At 36.9% G+C, this 22,691-nt stretch overlaps 2 long non-coding RNA genes across 2 annotated transcripts in view; one reads left to right on the top strand and one right to left on the bottom strand.

Annotated features, from left to right (window-relative positions):
• The window catches only part of LOC134804924 (uncharacterized), a 421,906-nt gene that overhangs the window by 235,114 nt on the left and 164,101 nt on the right, over positions 1-22,691 (bottom strand). The gene's annotated exons all lie outside the window — the stretch shown is intronic.
• The window catches only part of LOC134804947 (uncharacterized), a 229,868-nt gene continuing 215,429 nt past the window's right edge, over positions 8,253-22,691 (top strand). The window contains exon 1 of the long non-coding RNA XR_010146207.1: positions 8,253-8,351. This is a non-coding gene — a long non-coding RNA (uncharacterized LOC134804947). The remainder of the gene's footprint in view (positions 8,352-22,691) is intronic.

The following is a 22,691-nucleotide window of genomic DNA, read 5'->3' as shown; positions in this document are numbered from 1 at the left end:
GGCTCTCAATGGCTGACAAGGGATATCTAAAATGTTCTTAGTGTATGCAAACAGACACCGTACAAACAATGTATGCGAATCATGGAACTGCAAAATTAACAAAAAAGTAACCAAAAAAACAGTAAATATACTAAGGTTGTTAAATAATCATTTGGAAAAATTGCCCACTTTTACACTTAATTCACGAGTTAAGTCGAGTGAAAGTCTCCAAATTGATAACGACGATTTCATAAGAGAAGTTCAGATGGAGCTTATTGCGGGCGATATAACAGTTGGTTATGCTTTAGAAAAATTACGATAAAAAATTATAACGTAAAGTAATAAATAAATAATTTAGTTAGCTAACAACTTTATTTAGATTTATTTTGTGGTGAGTAACGAGCACCAATATTTTGTTTATTAAAGTTATTATACAGAACCAATTGGTTGATCAGATACATACATATTTTGTAAAAAAATATTCCTAACGGGACAACTGGAGAAATATAAACGACAGAAATGAAAGATTTAAAAACTATTCAGTTAAACCTTTTTTGTTGGTGTTGACATTATTATATGCCAAGTGACACTGACATAACGTCGAGTTTAACCAAGTTATCTTAATAGAAATACTAACAGAAAATGTCTGAGTTCTATGGAATACTGCGGCGTGCTTACGATGACCCAACGAAATGTGTCATTAATGGGTGTGAAAATATAAATTTATTGGAAGTTCCGGACATCGAGAAGGCCAAAATATTACTTGGGCATAACTTTTATTTGCCTCCGAAATGTCGCATTAGTCAGCTGCACTCGGAAGAGAAGAACTGGGTTCAGCTATCACAAAATCAAGACACTCTTAGCGATTTTGGACAGGAGCACACAAATGATGTCGTTCGTATTTTTAGAAACACAATAGCTTCCATAAACACTTCGGTCCAATTGTTAGTGAATTGAATTGTGTCCAAAATGTCTGCGACTTAAATAAAACTTTATATGAACTAAAATGGCTTTAATTGGTCACATTTTTTTATTAGTTTTAGTAAAATAAAGCACCAAAATAAAAACTTATCTTTTCAAGGGCATGTCCGATTGAAATTTCGTGAGTTACTAATTCCATCATAGTCAGTTGTATAAACTCGTCACGTTAAACATATTGAGTTCTACGCTTATTTGGAATCGTAGTTTCCATATATTTCTCAGTATCCGAAATAACATTTAATAAACGCAGCAATGTTACCTTTTCCTCATGCCTTGAAAATATGCTTCGACTGAAAACTAAATACTTGAACGAAGCTGTTTACGTAGAATTAAAAAAAAACAATATTAAGTTCTGAAGGATGCATGATATATCTATTGCAGTGGGACTACGGGGAATATTTTTTTTCGAGGAATAACCCGTGGGCCCACGGAAAGTTTCGTATTCAAAAAGATAACTTACACTGGAGCAGTGGAGTCTACGGGGAAAATACGGGGAAAAAAATTACCCGTGATCCCCCGTGGTACAAAAGCCGTGGTACAGTCACCTGCAATGATATGTTACTCTTCGAAGGCCGCAAACATATGTGACACGCTTTTATGGCTCTACAAATAAGATCGTGTCAGATATTTTTGCGGCCTTCGTTGCGCAACATATTATTGCAGGTGACTGTACCACGGTTAAAACCCGAGTAAATCACCTAGTTTATATTCTGTAGTGCTGTACAGGTCTTCTTGTTCTTATCGAAAGCCTTTTTGTGGATTCTTGTAGCCTTTGCATAGAATTACCGGTTTTCGATCCCATAGATTGTAAGATTTCATCTGTCAAGGGTTCGATTTTCTCGTTAATTACGTTTCCTAGTATATTTTCCGAAGAAATAACCAATTTAAACCCGAACAAGAGTTCTGAAGGGCTTTTACCCGTTGCCTTGTTCGTTAATTGTATACTATCTACGTGTTCATCCCAGGAACTATCACTCTGTCCATGACAATTTGTGCTTAATGCTTCCGTGATTGTCCGGTTATAGCGTTCTACCTGTCCGTTCGCTCTGAAAGCTGCAACTGCATTTAGTATTATGTTTTATGCCTAACTTTCTGTAAAAGATTTAAATTTAGTACTCGTAAAGCACGACCCTCTATCAGTAATCAAACGGGTGGGTGTACCGAAATAACTGAAATGTTCTTTGAAGATTCGAATGGCAGTTGTGGTTTTTGTATCACGGACAGTTTTGATGTTAATATATTTCGTGAATGACTATTATCACTAAAATATACATGTTGCCTCTCCTTGAGCGAACGAACGGTCCTAGATGGTCTGCGTGTAGAACAGCACTTTTAGAATTTTTATCTTGTAAATACCTCTCGTTATTCTACCTAATCTCACTGAAGATAACCAGTCTTTTACATCAACAATTACATGTGTATCATCCTCGAGGACAGGGTCAGTTACAGGACCACGACTGAGAGCATCAACATGCGACATTGTAGGGAGAGCCTGACACCAGGTGCGGGCGACCCCTGCCAACTTCAGCAAAGCATAATGAACTATAAATTGTATATTACAGATGTCAATCACAATGAAAATAAAAAAAATTACAAAAAAAAAGAAAACCGACTTCAAAAAGGATAAAATAAAATATAATCCGTTTTTAAGTATATGCGTTACTAACCGATATGTTTGAAGTCGGTGCCAAGCCAAATTTGAAGCATACCATGATTTTAGGGCGATCCGATAACAATGTGGCTATATGTATGTACGTTGGATTGCCTTACACCAGTGGTGGGCAAACTTTCTTCATGAGGGGCCAAAACTTGAAGGAATTTCAGAGCCAGATTTACAGCAAAAATGTATTTTTATTATATTGCTGGCCATATTATAATATTTTTTAAATGACCGGCGGCGGGCCAGATAAATCCTTTCGCGGACCGCACTTGGCCCGCGGGCCGTACTTTGCCCACCACTGCCTTACACGATAGCAATGATCATACTTTCTGTAGATACCTAAGAACCCACTGCCAATCCACCTTGGCGCAGTCCGTACCATGTTTGTCGGTACTCAATTCCTCATGGATCCCATCATCAGAACAGCGCCAGATTAATGTGGGACCACCTTGGAAGTACCTTCTTTCGAACAAAAAAAGAATTACTCAAATCGGCCCACGGGTCTCGGAGTAATCGATGAACATACATAAAAAAAACCGGGCAAGTGCGAGTCGGACTCGCGCACGAAGGGTTCCGTACCATAATGCAAAAAAAAAAACGAAAAAAAAAGCAAAAAAAAACGGTCACCCATCCAAGTACTGACCACTCCCGACGTTGCTTAACTTTGGTCAAAAATCGCGTTTGTTGTATGGGAGCCCCATTTAAATCTTTATTTTATTCTGTTTTTAGTATTTGTTGTTATAGCGGCAACAGAAATACATCATCTGTGAAAATTTCAACTGTCTAGCTATCACGGTTCGTGAGATACAGCCTGGTGACAGACGGACGGACGGACGGACGGACGGACGGACGGACGGACGGACGGACAGCGAAGTCTTAGTAATAGGGTCCCGTTTTACCCTTTGGGTACGGAACCCTAAAAAATAAAAAATAAAAAAAACATAGCCACAACCGATTACAGAACCTCCTCCTTCTATGAAATTGAAGTCGGTTAAAAATAACGATGATCAACTCTGGCCAACGTGGGATAACTATTTGGGCATCTCCCTGCGCACACTCTTCAACTTTTTTTAACCAAATATTTATTGTTTGCCCTTTTAACATTGGGTCAATATTACGAATAACGTTACCTAAAATTGGAAATTTGTTACCTTTTGGCCGTTTCCTTGCTAGTGTCTTATCCAAGTCCGTTAACATTTTTAACATGTTAGCTTCATCGCCATCACTCAAATGGACGTCTCTCTGCTCACGACTCTTGAGCTCCTCCTCGCTAGGTCCGAATGCTGCCCTCGACTGCATTTCGACTTCTTGCGGTAGTTTCGGTGGTCGAAGAAGTCTTGTCGTAGGTACCTACTCTCCCGTCTCGCTACTTCATTCACTTTCTCTAAACAAGTGTCGTCGATTAATTGGTCCGATAATTAATTTCTTTCTCCCTTTTTCAGTATTTATAAACACCAATTCTTCATTTTTTTCATCCATATTTGCCTAAATTAAGAATATTCCAAGTATTACGCATCAACAATGTGACATTTACATTAAAATGACGACAATGAGCACTCGAGATAAAATACAATAACCAGCCAGTAATTATATATTCATCTAAAGAAATAGTTTTTATCTAATTTCATAGAACATAGTCAGATAGTCACATAACATATAGTTTTTTTAAGGACTGCCTCATTTCAATCATAGACAGAGAGAATCATACTATCTTTGTCTTACACTAGTGCTAGCACCCAAAAAAAAAGATGAGTATAGTTTTCCTGGTTCTTACTGACTGACAAATTGGTTTGACCAACTATATCTTATGATATTTTTATCTTCCCAGAGAAAGGTGCTATTATAATAATATTTATACCTTTAAACGAGCAGTTCTTTATATAAATTTACAATATTTACAAAGGTACTACATTAATTTTCGACGAAACCTAATGTCACCTGGGGCATAGTCCCCACTGTTCCCAGGACACTGGCCGCATTTCCCCGCTGTATGGTTAAGCTCAGCCTTTGGGCAAAATATGACCCTGCTCGTAGGTCGCCAGACACCCCAACAAGTTTCCGGGAAATATTCTTTATTAATGTTTTGGTGTCTGACGACCAAGGCCCAAAAGTCTCGACCGCCAGTGCCGCAAATTCTTAACTATTTTTCAGAAATGCGTATTTGCGGCACTTGGCAGTCTGGGCGTCGTCAGCCGCTGCACCTGGCCTTCTGGCAGAGCGCTGCACATGGGACGAGGGCAGTGTGTCTACACAAGTCACGTCCCATGCCAAGGGCCGTCCCAGAAACCAAGGCACGAGCGTACATCCGTCGGGTCTTACACCGTCTGCCGCGGTTAGACCTACTGGCTCCAGGGTTGCCGGTATGGAAGCCGTGCCCTGAGTCCTACGGATGATTAAGTGCCCCGTGTCTAAAAATTCGCCCAGCACTCGATTGGCAATGTAATCCGTGGTGCCCGAGGGTGTCGAGCTGGCCCCCACAACGACAGCAAGGGTGAGGTTCACAGACCTTAGAACCTAGCCTTAGGCATACAGCTACACGCAGTGCAGCCGGGTCTAGGAGCGATCCGATGTTCTTGTTTATTTATTTATTTATATATATATTTTAGGGATCTCGGAAACGGCTCTAACGATTTCGATGAAATTTGCTATATGGGGGTTTTCGGGGGCAATAAATTGATCTAGCGCTAGGTCTTATCTCTGGGAAAACGCGCATTTTTGAGTTTTTATATGTTTTCCGAGCAAAGCTCGGTCTCCCAGATATTAATATATATAAATATTAGATAAAATTGAAAATCGTATACGTGTTTTCAGATAAGACCGTGTTAATCGTGCTGTGTTACATTTATAGATACATTATTGTCTGAAGTGCTGACAATCTGTAGAACTGGGAATCTGTTTGACTGGGAATCTGTACAATTGGGAGTTTGTGGAAATGGGAGTCTGTATAATTAAGAAAATGTAGAATTGAGATTCTGTAAAATTCAAATTATGTAGAATTGGGAATCTGTAAAATTGAAAATCTGTAGAGATAGAAATCTGTAATAGAAATCTGTAGAACTGGGCCTAAACCGTATTATGTAGTGAATAGGGGTAAAATGACGGACGAATGTCTGAAATGTCACCGGACATTTCAGACATTCGTCCGTCATAATGTCATTTTACAACAAGTTGGACAGTAAAAGCACACACCCATCTAACCTTCGAGCAACACGGAAGGGAGGCGGCATTCGCACTATTTCCCCTCTGCCGAGGTACAAGATTAGCGCGTCAATCTAATCTAGCGCGGGTAATAAAACTAGTTGCACTTGGATTTTTCACTAGACCGAGTCCAGACGCGCGCGTGAACACTGCTGCACAAAAATGCCTGTTTGCTCGGTTTTTTGTTGTAAAAAGAGGTCGGGGACATCAAATTTACAAAAAGAAAGTGTTTCATTTCACATGTAATATTTTTTTTACATATCATACGTTTAATTACATTCAAACACAATTATTATATTTTAGTCTCATGTAATTGTTGGATTTATCGATTTTGCTCGCTCAGTACAAATTGCGGATCGGTCGAGTGACAAATCCGACTTCTCATCTCTCAGAATACAATAACATACTTCAACAAAAATGTGTTAGTGTGCGTGTTGTGACACTTGTCACTCGTCCGTACACAAAAAGAGATCGAGGTTTGCAAGATTTGTCTTTGACTTGTGTCATTTTCTATGTATTTGTGTCGTCATTACAGATTGGATTTTGTATGTGTGTGAGAAGTGCGACTGTGTGCACCTTTCCCCCCGCGAAAAATGGCAGAAAGATTTGTACGGTGAGATATCGCTTGGGCCCCTCCCTTCCGATGTGTCGGAAGCCGGTGTTGCTCGAAGCATCTAACCAATGCGGAATTCAGTCACGATTGATAAATTGTGTAAACATATTTTAAAGAGCTATTACATTAATCAAATTGAATCATTTTTAAACATAGATATACGGGTTTTAAATATGTGGGAGTGTTTAATGTATGGTGGTAACCATTTCACCACTTTTAGTTTCCGATTTACCTACATGCGCTTTTGTGGAAGTGGTCGAAAAATGGCTGTAATGGTTTTGTGTTTAATTGGATTAGGTATTTACATCCTAAGGAAAATAAGTGTAAGTAAGTACAATAAAATTGATCACTCTAAACTTTTTTCGTAATAAAACAAAATGCGTGTGTGTCGTGGAATACTCGGTTGAAACGAAGTTAAGAAAGAGTCGTGACGGAAACTCGTGACGGAAAACTCTTACACTTTTTTTCGCCTAGCCTCCATCCGCCAAGTTCGTACCGTGCGATATGGAACTTTATTCCAAAAAATGCTTTATAGACATTTTTGATACAGTTGTTTTTATATACCACACCGGTGGCAAGCAAGCATACGACCCGCATTCACCCTAGCCTATGGACGCCTGCAACTACAGGGATGTGGCACATCATGCCAAATGTTGATTGATTTCGTGATATAGTCCTAATATATAAAATAAGGCTAATAAAGGAATACAAGACAAGTAACCTTTCTGTTTTGTTACAAATATAATTTATAAAATTAAAAAAATTAAGATATTAGAGATCTGAGCAAAAATATGAAAAGAGGTATCTTCACCCCCCCCCCCCCCCCCACCCTCCCCCTACACCCTCAGCACACCCGCTACCCTCGAGGACTTTTAGTATGTTATCTGGACACCACAAGGTATTTCCATGGACCTAGAATACTACGGACGTAGTTTTGCTAAGACAAAAACTGTGATTCCATCATCCACCAATTTCCTTGTATTTACGCGTGACACACACACATTGACAGTTATCTCAATGCCCTCATCCACCAATTTGCCGTCAGACGTATCGAAACGTCAGTGAAGTAAATTTGTCCACGAAAAATGTAAAATATGCCGGCATGCGTAGTTAAATCCTGCAAGAATTGTACCGATCGAAAGAAAAAAAGTGACGGAATAACTTTCATAGCTAATTTTATCAATTATCACGGTATAGTACATAAAATCTCCATATTTCATTGTTTATAAATGCGAAACAGGAATGTGACCAGTAAGTTGAATAGGGTAATTTCCCGAAAGTAGGGTAATTGATGCCCTTCTTATTATATCATTATGTATATAAGAGATAATTTAGGATATTTAGGTAAATAGCTAAATTATTGATTTTGCATTTTTAAACTAAAGGAAATTAAAGACGTTTACATGAATAATGTTTGATAGTTAACGTATGTAAGGTAAACATACTCATGGTGCTCGACGCGGTCCCAGTCCAGTACATGTCATCTTGAAACTTAAACCATTGTCAATAGAGGTGACAGCAAGGTGTCATCTATTGGACATTAACATGTCGAGCACTAGTACATTTACCTTATATTTATTTTTTGTATAAAATCAGATGTGTTACAAGTTAAATATCATTAGGTATTGCAAATAATTTTTGCACAAAGTAATTTGCATGTAATTTGCAAGTAATGCGCATTTTCAAGACCTATAAAATCAGTTAGCTACACACTTTTTTATTGTCTAACGTAAAACTGTCCTACTTTCATATTTGAAAACAAGGACGATATTGAAAATAATTGTTTTACCATTAGGGGACAATTTGTGTTACATGGTACGAGTATCACTCGTCTACACGCACACTTTCAAACCGTCCGCCATTGCAGTGTCACAATTTGTCTTAAGTGACATTCCCTCTGTCAAATATATAACTCTATGGGTATTTCCGCATTTTTTTTTACTTTCCTTGAGCTATTAACTCACTTGAATTTCCAAGTAGAAGTGTTTTTTTGCCATTACAAACTTTAAATGCAATTTACTCGACTTTTACTCGTCAATAGGGAATATTAGGCAAAGCTCTGCGTAGGTTGCACCACTAGCACATACAGTAAACAGACCTCATTGACATCATAATGACACATCATGACATCATGCGTCACTAGGTCAATCACATGGCCTGCCGTGAAACACGACAATATCGAAAGTTCAGTTTCTGCCTCTCTATCACTCTTGTGTATTCGATCGATAGAGAGGCAGATAAATAAATTTTGATTTTCGCATTTCGCGGTAGGCCACCTGTAAACAAACCGCCTTGGTGCATCAATGTCATAGTGAAAACTTGTCAAAAAACTGTTTAAGGCCTAGTATGTATAAGTTACTCTATGGCTTACTAAACAAATTAGTGCTGCACTCTGGCGGCAGAACATTGCAGTAATACTCTCTATTCAAAAGTTGATATTTTTTTGAAATAATTACAGTTGAGACCAAGTCTGCAACGATTTTGATAGCATACGCAGTGCAAGTGTTATTAATAATTTCATAGAAGTTTGACGTTTAAAATAACACTTGCACTGCGTGTGCAATCAAAATCGTTGCAGACTTTTCTTGGTCTAACTCTATTACATTTTTAAGGTCTATTAGTAAGTACTATGTCTCATAATAATTTGGTATCATTTGACTAGATTCTCAGTTTGTCGCGGTATACTCTCATATTGTTTACAATTAATAATTATCTACACTTGCCGTCTTGCCTACCATTTTTATTTTCATTAAGTACTCGTCAAAATACGAATTTGCTAATAAATCTTATTCAATATTAAGTGCCGGAAAAAATCCCGGAACTGACAATTCAGAATACCGATGTCGTCAGAATAAGGACGTAGACGTGCTGCGCGGGAATGGTGCGGTGCGCCGCGCGGGGCGCCCGCCTGCCCGTTCTACCACTCGTCTGCTTCACCCCCTCGAAAACGTAAAACTCGTGTATAAGAGCGCCTTAAGTTTTTTTTTTATTTTTTTCATATTTTTTGGACCTATGGTTCAAAAGTTAGAGGCAGGGAGGGAAAATATAAACTTAATCAAAAAATGGTATAAAGACCCTTATTATATGAAAAATCTAACTAAAAAAAATATTAAAAAATCATTTTGTATGGGAGGTACCCTAAAAATATTGTTTTCACTTCAGCAGCTCGAACAAGGGTACTTTGCTTCTTAAAAACAGTGAGCAAAATACGATTATACGATTTTACATTTCACACACACATACACGAAAATACGATTTTGCTCACTGAGTGAGACAAAATGACATTCAAGTTGACCTTTATAGTAAATGTCATTTCAACATGCGGGGTCTAATACAAGTTCGAAATACTTCTATTATTCTATTATCTCTGTCCCTTTCACACTGTTAGCAAAAGAAACAGACAAAAAAAAGTTAAAACGACATTCAACGGTATATTGAGGGTTTATAATAGACCCCCGAAAACTTCAGACCGCATCGTTCCAAACCACGCCACGTACGAGTATGAATTCTTAATAATTAATTAATAAAAATAAAGTTTAAGATTTGATAAAAGGGTCATTCCATAATAAACGCTACCAAGGGTTCAAAAATGAAAATTAGTTTAAGAAGTCAACACTAACCTATTTCCATAGAAAACATACCAATCCTTCATGTCAGAAAAAAAACCGAAAAAAAAAACAATTTTTACATGTTTTTCATGTACTCGATCGCAACGTTTAAATGATAGGCGTAAAACTAATTTTATACAGCGATATTGGCAAGACTAATTAAAAAGAAAGTAACTGTAAACTGTTACAAATTTCCCGCAGTTATTTCAGGTAAAATATCGTAATTTTATAATTTGTCTTTAAAAATATTAAAAAGCATGGATTAATCGGTTTTTAGAAGAGTATTCTAGACTGTGGTCTCAAAGTAACACCCGAAACGAAAAAGAGATAAAAGTATGTGTAACTTTTCCCGTAATTAACTATAGCCAAACATGTTTTGCCAAAGAAAGGCTATGATGTGAACCTATACAAATGTGTAATAGTTGTTGTTTTAGCGTCTGCTTTAGTCGTATGTTTTAAAGTTTGAAGTTGTGTAACACCCGAAACGTGTTGATCGTCCGCCTGTCCGTCCCCGGCTTTTCTCCGTGATGGTTAGTGCTAGAAAGCTGCAATTTGTCATGGATACATAAATCAATCATGGCGACAAAGTAGTAACACAAAAATTACAAAAAAAAATTTTTTTAGGTTTGCTCCTGTACAAAATATTTTTAATTTTTTTGCGACTTTAATCCTGTGACGTGGGGTGTCGTTGGATAGATCTTTTAAAATGAATAGGTGTCACCATCGACCATTTTTTGATTAAGTGAATATTTTCGGTAATATTCGCATCGAAAGAAAAATAATTATGATATTTTCGAGAAACAGTTTTTATTGTTAAGATTAATGTATTTTATAATAATTCAGCATTTATTACTTATGTTTTTAATCGAATTTATTAAAAAGACAATAATTTAAATAAAATGAGCCATAATTTCGTATAAATCTGTCTTAATTTCGTACTCGTAACACCCGAAACGAACCATGAGTAACACCCGAAACAGGTAATTTATTTTATTAAAATTAATTGAAAAGTGATACTAAGTGTTACTTCGGTGTTTCAGTAGACTATACTAACTATTATTACTTGACATAAATAAAACTGGAGGTTACTTGACAAAATTCGCTAAATTATGCATTTTGGTACTGATGGTCCGAAGGTATAGGCCAATTCCCGTAACGCCCGAAACAGCTACTTTTTAGTGATTCTCTCGTTATTGCTCTTATACTTTAATTATGTGTGTACAGGAAAAGAAAATATTATCAAAGTAGTAGATGAATCAATAGTTATAACCTCCTAGTTCCTGTTACAATATCGAATAAAACCTTATTTTAAGAGTTCAAGTGTAACACCCGAAACGGTGGAATGACCCAAAAACTGATAAAATACTATAATTATTTTAGGTATTTTATTGTACAATTAAAATAATGAACTCAAAAAATACACAGATTATCACGCAAAATTAATTGTTTTCTTTTAAGAAAATTTCTACCATAGTTGACAAATAGTAGGTATCTGCAATTCGGACCGTATATTACAAGGCTTTTTTTTTACAAAAAAAGTTGTCGATTGAAGTGTCAGCTAATGGTCGTTATTTCCATATTATTTTACTGAAATTTATTATTACGTTTTGTTTTTGTGTTCGATTGCGGTAATTAAACTTAATTGTTTGTATATCTTAAGAAAACATGAGTGCAAGTATTAAGTGATGAAGAAGGATTACATTATTCAAGTTGTCTAATAGCTATGTTCTCACTGCTCAGGTGAAAAATTTTGTGTACTACACGAGATCAAAGTTATTTACATCTCGTGCGCTTTTGAGTTCCTTACTACGCTCAAGATTCTAAATTAGATTCACGAGCGTAGCGAGAGATTATAGAATCTTTCGCTTGCACGGGACTCAAAATAAGCACTCGAAGAAATATCAAACTTTGATCTCTTGTTGTACAAATAACTATTTTGTAGGTTTAATTTTACCGTTCTGTTGACATGCATGATTTATGTATCCATGCAAAATTGCAGCTTTCTAGCACTAACGATCAAGGAGCAAAGCCTCGGACGGACAGACGGACATGGCGAAACTATAAGGGTTTCTAGGTGACTACGTAACCCTAAAAACGATAGAGACAAATGACGTAAGAGACTAAGGAAGACCATGACGGAAAACGAATAAGATAATTATATTAAATAAGAGAAAGACGAGTTAATTAATATTACCAAAGAAGATAGTGACAAACAGCGAACAAGACGAGTAAGGAACGAGTGACGAATGAAGAATGATAAGAAAAAAGAATAAGACGAGCGATGCTGATACCGTAAAAAGTGTCTGGGATGCACTTTACATAAATAGGTAAACATGCATGACGTGTAAGTACACTTTTTTGCGCAGATGAATGAATATGTGAATTGAGGGTTCGGAAATTTACGAATTCAGCCACGTGCAATGACGATCTTAAACACGATTCATTTTTCACGTGAACGCGCAAAAGGGTTAACGTGTTACTGGATCGCCATTGATTACCCATGGATGATAACACCCGCACCTTTTGATCGGCTCCAATCGGGTTTATTGATCCGAGCGAGTTATGTCGCGTGACAGAGGGAATATTACAATCTACCCGTAACCATACGGTCATCCCTTCTTTATCAGCTTCGATTTCTATTGTTAGTGAACCAATAAGACGCGTAAAATGTTAGCTCTAAAAACCTAACTAACAAGTTTTTTTAAACCATATAATAGTTAATTCTTTCAAGAAAATAAGAGCCAGAGCTTGTCTAGTATACCGTAAAGGATTACCAACCGAAGTCATATATTTTTTTCAATTTAACCTGTTCCTTGAAATGGAGAGCGAGAAATCCAAGTGGGTGTGTGAGAAGGAAGGGGTTGTGGACATCATCTACTTTGTACTATTTATGCGTATGAAAGTGGATGTTAAACTAATTTTACGGGGGACTCCCTCTGGTCGCATAAAAACTTTTGTCATATTTTTAATTGTCATAACACTTTATGCATAAAATTGTAAGTCATAAAAATCTTTAGTCAGAATTATTCCTGAGCATAACTGGGTTTTTGTCATAAATGAGTTAAGTCATAATTTTTATAGTCATTAATTTAATTAGCATAAAATTTTAAGTCATCTGCTTGATATCCATAAATGTTTTTCCTTCGAAGTACTGCAGTGCATAGTATTAATATAGACATAAAAACCGGGCAAGTGCGAGTCGGACTCGCGCACGAAGGGTTCCGTACCATAATGCAAAAAAAAAAAGCAAAAAAAAACGGTCACCCATCCAAGTACTGACCACTCCCGACGTTGCTTAACTTTGGTCAAAAATCACGTTTGTTGTATGGGAGCCCCATTTAAATATTTATTTTATTCTGTTTTTAGTATTTGTTGATATAGCGGCAACAGAAATACATCATCTGTGAAAATTTCAACTGTCTAGCTATCACGGTTCGTGAGATACAGCCTGGTGACAGACGGACGGACGGACGGACGGACGGACGGACGGACGGACAGCGAAGTCTTAGTAATAGGGTCCCGTTTTACCCTTTGGGTACGGAACCCTAAAAATTAAGTCATATATTTAGTGGTCATAATATGATTTTTTCATAAATGTTACAAAGCATGAAGGAGAGGAGCCCTCTGCAGTAGGAGAAACGGTTTTATAAAAGAAACTAATTAGTCATAGTAGGTAGGTTAGGTTCGTTAGGTTTCTTTAGATGCCCGAAGGGCAAACCACGCAGAAATAGGAGCCCCGCGTGAGCGGGGCTCCGTCGAATTAAGTGTTTGCACGGAGATAAGGGAAAAGGTTTTTTCGAGGAGTTGATGAGAGCCTAAAATTAGTTTCTTAAATTATTTATGTAATGGCATTATGGTTGAAAATTATTATGCTACAAAATGTTATACGTAAAAACATTATAGGAATCGATAAAATATGCTTTTAGCTGGTATGGCATTTGATTAATTATAATCAAAACCTATATGCACAAAAAATATATGACAACTGCTGAGTATGTCATCAAATATTATGGCCAAAAATGTATGACACAATATAATATGACTTTTCATTTGTATGCGCAATGATGATTATGACACAAGTTGTTATGCGCATCATTGATATGTCTTAAACTTGTATGCAACCCAATATGGACCCATTTTACGGTTTAACTTAGGGGTTTTTAGTCACTCATGCGACATGTTTCGGAGAGCCTAGGTCTCCTTATTCAAGCACTAACAACATGTCGCGCGAGTGACTAATAACACGTGAGTTAAACCGTAAAATTTGTTTAATGTTAGTAAATATGTGTCAAGACAGTTTAAATTTGAAAGTGGATGTGTTGATGAAAGTGTTACCAGGACCCATGTAAGTAAGTATGTACTAATATGCACCCATATTATAAATTTATGTACTTATTCTAGTAGTTACTCGTACTATTTTTTAAGTACTTATAACATATTGTTTAACATAACACGGGGTAAAGTTTCGTAATTGATATATGTACTTACGAGTACCTATAATATTTCCACATTACAAAAGAAACATATGTCAGCAACAATAATTAATTATGCTTTAAACTCCAGACCCAGACAAACCAACATTTGAGAGAATGAAAAGAGGACAAAAGCTAGTCGATTGTATAACACACGAAGAGAAAGCCATTGTGATGTGGATACCCTTAAAATCGAGGGTTTTAATAATTTCGCATCCCACGCGAGACATTACCTGGCTATATGGAAATTTGTCGTAAGGACTGTAGCGTGTAAGGTGCGGGACCTTTGTTCAGTACAGCTTACAAATATATTTTATCTTAAAAAACGTACTTGATCATATAAAATATATCTATGCGCAAAAACCAGATAAAATGTTAAAATTATCTATCGGGTTTTTATTTTTACTTTATTTAGAAGACTATAATTTTATTAGCGTTTGTTTGTGTAACGTTAAGACTAAGATGGAATTAACATCGTTGCAAGTTCTTTATACAGTATCAAATTGCAACACTATGCTGAGTTTCAGCCCATTCACTATTTCACACATTGCTGTACCCTAAGCGCACCCCGTTACTATATTTTATTTAAGTACCTACGTCTTAATAGGTTCTGAATTTTTGTAATGTATGCTTTATCTGAATAAACGGTTTTCTTCTTCTTCTTTCAACAAATCAGAATTTTGGCAGATTGGCCCAGCCAAGAAATCATGGAACATACATAAAAAAAAGCTTAACAACTAGCAAAAATCCGAACAAATAGAAGGAAGGAAATAAGAACAATATCATCAATAATAGTACATTCAATGTTATTAATATTAGTAAAAAACATTCAATAAAAATGTTTTAAGGCCTATTCGATATATTAATACAATACAATACAATACAATAATTTATTCATAAAACCAATACAATTTTACACGTCATATTATTCGGTACATTACTATTCTATATTTATAATACATTATTTTACATAATACATTTCATTATTAAAATTAAGCAAGAAGTGCATACATTATTATAAATTCACCTATTCGAAGAATTCATTCAATGAATAGTAGGCAGCAGAGACTAGGTATTTTTTAAGTTTGAGTATGAATGTGTTATTGCTATTCGCAGTTTTTATGTCTTCAGAGACTCGGTTGTAGATTTTCGGGCCAATTGTGTGCAGACATTTTCTAGATTTAGCTAGCCGTGTGCGTGGTGGACGGAGTTCGTGGCGGTGCCTAAAGTTGTATTTGGGTTCCTCACCATTAGACTGGAACTGTTCGAAATTAAACCTTACCTGTTTGGCTACCTCTAGGATATAAAGGCAGGGTAGTGTTAGGACTTTGTTACTGGTGAACAGTTCTTTGGCTGGGTGGTCCCATTTGACACCAGCGACTACACGAATTGCACGCTTCTGTAGTTTAAATACCCTTTCGCGCTCCGCGGCGTCACCCCATAGGTCTATTCCATACGTTAATAACGAGTGGAAGTGGAGTGGTCCTCTGAACTAGGACAAAACCGGGAAAACTCGGACGGATGCAACCCTAAACAATGTGACTAGATTGATTCAGGTGACATGATAATGACCAACCCTACATACACAGGATCTTGTGTACAACAACTAATGAAATAATCGATATTTTTACGGAAGTAGTCTAACTGTAGATTTGGCCGTGCATGTCGTAAATAATTAAAAACTTTTTTTTAGCCCTAAAAAATTAACTTATTCTACCTCATACTGGTACGAAACAGTAGATTATAATTACTGAATCCGTATTTAAAATTGGTACTACTTGCGTCTCCTAAATAACCCTGTAGTCGATGTCGGTTGTAGGTTAAGTTTCGCACCATATTTTCATGTTAGATCTCTACGCAAAACACTATAATATCTCATTTTGATTCAACAGACGTACAGTATTGACCTATTGAACGGTATGGGGGTTGAGTGTCAAAGGAATTCTTTCATTAAAATAATAAGAACAATAGGCATCAAAAATATTAAAAAAAAAGTTAGTTATTGATAGAACTCAAACCAAGAATATGTCAAAAGACACTGTCCAATGTATGACGAAATTGATGGAGGGCCTACAACAAAACTTACTACAGGAGCAGGGAGAAATGGAGAATGATGAATTCACTGATGAATAATACTTATTTTTAAATAAATTTTCAATAACTTATAGAAAAAGAAATCTTGATTCAGTCGTCTTCGATACCATTAATAGGGATTTGAATTTGGTAAATTCTTTACGGAGTAGGCCTTATTATAGTATTGTGAAATCAAGCAAATTTAAATAGGCTTTGTTTCATTTAGTAGTTGAGTGTTTAAGCCGGCTCGCAGGATAAAAAGTTCCTACCTCTACAAAATGCACTGGTTTACAAAAGACTCAGTGTTACTGAGTCTGACGCTCATAATTATGAAACAAGTCCGCCACTAATACTTATTTTAATTAACAATTGCCAGTATCGAAATATGCGGAAATGCTTTTAAGCTAAAAGGTTTTAGCAATACAATTAGTAAAACAAAAATCTGGTCGGTAGGTATATTTACTACTACAGGTGATGTGGCGATGGCATGCCTTTGCTATGGAGAATATTGCCGAGTATTTTAATTTCCGTTTGAGCTTAACTGAACATAGTTTTTAAAAATAGGTACAGTAATCTCCAATATACTGTGTGATTAATATCGAAAGTATGCGCAGTCCGTAGTAGGGAAGATTGATGGGGACACTTTATTTTTCCGTTTTTAATTTAGCCTCTTTTTACCCGCCTGCCAGACGCAAAGGAGGGTAAATATGTTTATCGTTTTATGTACAGTTAGTGTAGGGTATCTAGAACAGTGCATAATAATTATTAGACCGCAGTTTGACTTCTGATCCTTGTAGTAGAGCTCCCAGGCTTCAAGAAACCCGATGTTACAATGCTAAAAATTTGCGTTGTTGCACCAGCTCCTTGAATCTCCTCTGTATAATTCTCATACATACGCCGTCATAAAATCACACCTTTTCCACAAACCATAAAGAATGAAACGAAAGAGACAGACACATGTTCAAACGTCATTCAACCGTATCGTCAGTATACTAATTAAGCAACGCCGAGTATTTACGGCGCTTGAGTATTTGGGCCTGGTCAGCCGCAGTGCCGGCCCGAATGCAGGTCCCCTGAAAGTGGGACTGTGCAACGGTGTTGACACATGTTGCGTTCCACACCAGGGCCCATCCTAATTTCCACGGCACCAACGTTGCTCCGTCAGGACGCTTGTCGTCATCCCTTGCCATGCCTACGGGTTTTAAAACCGTAGGCACAGACACGGTGGCAAGCACGCGACGGACCAAATCGTTAATAGTTCTGTGGCGGAATATTCGGCCGGCGCTTCTTGAACATGAGCGCCATGGCGGCCCAACTGTCCCACATCCCTGCCGCAGACGCACGTATGAGGAACACATATTCTGGACCCAAGCCTCAAACATATTGATATCCTTAAGCTACTTGGATCCAGAACAGTGCCGACCTGTCTAGATGGGAGATCTTTTAACCAGTGGCGCAACTCGGGGGCCGAAACTGCCAGAATGCGCGTACGTTCATAATCGGCTGCTTTGTTCGATGAGTGAGGCATGGGCTGTCTTTAGACGTGGGGAGTCCCAATCCCGCTGACAATGACGGGCAACTGGAATGTCCGCACTCGGGCATGATTCACACCAGGCCTCCCTGGCCTCCTTCAGGTTCGCTATCATCGTCAGGTATCGAAGACCGGTTTAAAATAAAACCGACGAGAGACAGCGAGCCGTATGCAGAGGCCTGGAACGCGGGTAGAGCCGAACTGGCCGAGGTGCGAACACACAGTCCACCAAGCCTTACGGGGAGAACAGCTTGGGTCCATGAACTAGTGTCGAGATGAATGTTGATAGTTTTGGGAAGAGTTGCCTGAATGGAGGTGTCGATGGTAGACAGGATGGACGGAAATTTCCAAATTGGGCACCTGCAGAGTAAATACATGAATTTGGGTGTAAATAAGCAAAAACGGATGATGAAAAGGGCCTTATGGGGGTTTATTTTAATGTCTGATGTATTATTGAATAAATTTAATTTACTGGTGCAATTGATTCGTCAAAAATTGGTGAGCCTAAAAGGGTGTGAGTGATGTTTTGGAATGAACGGAAATATTAGGTAAAACTGCGTTAAAATTCGTTAGTATATCTTTTTTTGTGTTTACTGGAACGTGATCTGGAATAAAAATTTCGCATTTAGTAAAATTTAATGCAAGACCGATTTTCGCAAATGTATCTATGATAGATTGTAAATCTTGTGGGACGGTTAGTGCGTCTCCACCAAGGAAGCCGTCATCTAAGTACCACAAATTAATTCTGTAACAGGAAACATCAGTGCCCTCACGAACAGGAGTGTGAAACAAGCTAAAGTTTTAGCTCTAAATATTGACAATATTACGAAGAAAATGTTCGAGGAATTAGAATAAATAGAAAAAAAATATTCAAAATAGACAAACACAAACTTACAAGCCGACTAAAAAGTGGCCATTGAAGGCTGATCACCATAAATATCCACCATATCATTATTTGCCAAGTTTTCATATTATTTTACAAAAAGTTACCCAGGGAAAGGCAGTCTGTGAGAAACAATTCTTCAATTAATTATGTAACAGGAAACATCAGTGCCCTCACCAACAATGTGAAACAAACTAAAGTTTTAGCTCTAAATATTGACAATATTACGAAGAAAATGTTTGAGGAATTATAACAAATCGAAAAAGAATATTCAAAATCGACAATCACAAACTTACAAGCCGACTTGAGGGGCACAAATTATGTAGGTAAATGAAATCAATAAGTATTGCAAACATAAGAGGAAGATAGTATGTAGGAGTAAGTAAGTGCTGTAAAATGATTGGGACATTTTGTTCATGAAGGACTACAGATAACTAAAATATGAAATTGAATAACACCTAAGCCTTTATATGTAGTAATAAAAGGTCATACTTGAATAAAAATGCAGTTTACAGAGATGATGATAAACAATGTGTGTTGTGTAGGTCTATTAAGTACCCTGCACAAGCTATTAGAAGAGACTTACAGGTAGCAAACATAGCAATTTAAATTTCAAATAACACATCGCATAAGTAGCAAATAACATTTTTAGGAACTTATAAATTGAAATAGACGCTATCTTTGAATGCCTGGGAAGTCTTTGACCAACACTTAGGGCGAGCAGTACGTGCTTGTTCCTCCTATTACGGTATTACGGAGTGGCGGAGACCGGATTCAAACCGGCGTCTCGGTCGGCCTTCAGCTTACGCGGCTGATAAATCAAAATGTTTAATAAAATAATTTCATGCATTCCCTGGTAGTTGTATTTTCGGAACTTGTGGACTTACCTCTGTTCATCCTTGGGAAATCTGGCAAAGAATCCTGCTTGAGTGATTTATCAGACACCGCATATTTCACAATATCGGTTTTGCTGGCCATTTTTACTATTTTAAAACAGTACGGTTTCTTTTTCAAAAACACCACAAAAACTCTATCTCAAACACAACCACACGAGTCTCTATCACAGAAAATTCAAAGTACAAACAATAAAAAGGAGAAGCAAATGTGCTCAACTCAATTTTAGAAAACTGTTATTAATTTGCAGTATGTTTGCACACGAATTTTGTATTTCAAAATGGTTGCCGCTTGTATACGCATTAATGTCAAGTTGGCATTTCGACAGTGCTGCCAATGCCACGCCGCTGACTAATTAATTATGTTATGACAATAAATAACTTTGCCATACATTTGTACTTAACAAGCGAGTTTTTGACCACTGTTAACAACTGTAACAACTGCCTCTACTCATAACTTGTAGTGATTTGCCAGCGAGCAATGGAACGCAGCATACTTACTCGGAGTCCGTAGAACCGAACGGATAAGGAACACAGAGCTGCGCTCCAAAACTGGTATCGCAGATGTGGGTGTAAAGGCCGCCAAGCTCAAATGGGATTGGGCGGGGCACATCTGTAGGATGCATCCGGACAGATGAGCCAAAATAGCTACCGAATGGGCACCACAGTTCACCCGAGGCAGAGGTAGGCCAAAAACGAGATGGCGAAACGACCTGGACTCATTTTGTGACGACTGGCAGGAACATACACAAAGCCGTGACGAGTGGCGGAAGACAGGGGAGGCCTTTGCCCAGCAGTAGGACACAATACAGGCTATAAAAAAGCCACATAAAATTCTTGTGCGGTAAAATGGTGCTGCAAGAATTCAATAAAACACAAGAACAAGGATGGGATTAATTGGTTTGTGTAAGTGTAATTCCTGAACATGATATATAATTATTTAAATTAACAGACTGTTGTAGACTTACGCTAAACCAAATGTCGTAACTCTATACTGGTTTCATAATGCCTTATGCCTGTTTGATACGGGGTGGCAGAATGGGGATAGCGTTATGCAACATATCTATTTATTAAAGTAACAAGAAACTCCGATTATCTGTTTTTATGTAAAATATTAAGAACGGTGTAATTTCTTGCCGGTAAACTTTCTGTTTTATTTATTCTAGTTTCCCAAAGGACCTGGAACAGAAAATTTTTTGGACAAATGCTGTTACTTTAGAGAGGCAGGAACCAGATTGGTTCCCTAACCCAAGCACGCGAATTTATAGCGTACATTTCAAAGAAAGTGATTACTAATCATCAGACAGAAAATGGATTACCTAGTGCGACTTAAAGATAACGTTGTACCAATTTGTACGGCGCGATTACTTATATATTTGGTTATTTTTTATATGAATGTTCTATTTAAAACAACCAACTACATAAAGATGAACATAAAGAAAACAACCATGCGGTCATAAAGCCTCTGATTGTACACAGAAGAAGAAGGAAGAGCGTGATGATAGTGTACACTGTACAGTATGTGTCGAACTTAACTTAAGTGAATTATGATTACAATTTTATTAGTAAAGAGAGGTATACCTTTCGCTCGCCAGGCACTGCGGAAACTAGTTTTGACTGAATAATCCCAGTTAAAACTAATTTTCATTTAGGTCTTACGGAAAACTAATATTAACTAATTACGTGGGCCATACTGAAAGTTTCTGGATTCTGATGTATGAGACGACTTATTTTTTCTAAGTGGCCAGTCCAGGAATTTTCAGTATGCCCTAAGTAAAAGTAGTTTTCCGTATCGCCTCAGTGAAAACGCGTTTTGACTACATACGGTTTGTACTACGGTAACATATACATAAAAACAAATATACGGAGTAAAGCTAAATTTATTTATTTATTTTTTATAAACATACTATATTTTACTTACTTTATTGTAGAATAATGACAAGGGTAAGTACGAGTAACTTAAAAATACAAAGATTATCAAACCAAATAAATATTTACTGCTTTTAGCGATCACTATTATAGGTCAAATATTAGGTCATTACCTATGAAATTGGCGTTTTGTTCGGAGAATTTCAACGAAACACGAATTTCCATACAATTAATTTTGCGGATATTTTTTTGATGGCTAATTCAAACCAAACAAAATTTTTCCAGTAATTTTTGACACCTTTAAGGTATGTTTTCAATATCTCCATTTCTTGAAAATTGGTACCATTAGAAATATATAAGTAATTTTAATACTCGAACCGACAGCACATGAAAAGACCTATTTTCAAGGCTTAATTCTGAACACTTAACAATAAAAAATAACAATTAATTGCTGTCAAGCAGTTTGGCGAAATCATATTGTAGTTTTATTGTAATTGTGTATGTACTTTTGTAAAAAAAAAAAACTAGGATCAGACTTATATCTATGAACAAAAACGCCAATTTCATAGGTAAGGACCCAATACTAAGTAGTAGGTACTTATCCACAATTACGAATGTACATATTTTATAAAGGTTCTCGACTGAACTATCAATTGAAGTTTGTTATTTCCATATTATTTCACTGAAATTTTTGTGTTTTATTGCGATAAGTAAACTTAATTGTTAGAATACCTACCTACCTAAGAAAACAAATATTTTCTACGTGCCCATTGTATCAACCATTAAATTGAATGAACAAATGATATTAGGCTTATAAAAAATCAATGCTGCTTATGTACAGATAAAATATTTAGCCTCGCTTTATTTAGTTCGTGACTCGTGACACTTGTGAGAATCCGGCGAGAGATGTCGGTTTTTGTAACACTTCAGA

This window comes from Cydia splendana, chromosome Z, assembly GCF_910591565.1.
Source record: "Cydia splendana chromosome Z, ilCydSple1.2, whole genome shotgun sequence".
Lineage (NCBI taxonomy): Eukaryota > Metazoa > Arthropoda > Insecta > Lepidoptera > Tortricidae > Cydia > Cydia splendana.
This window is presented reverse-complemented; position numbering and strand designations above follow the sequence as displayed.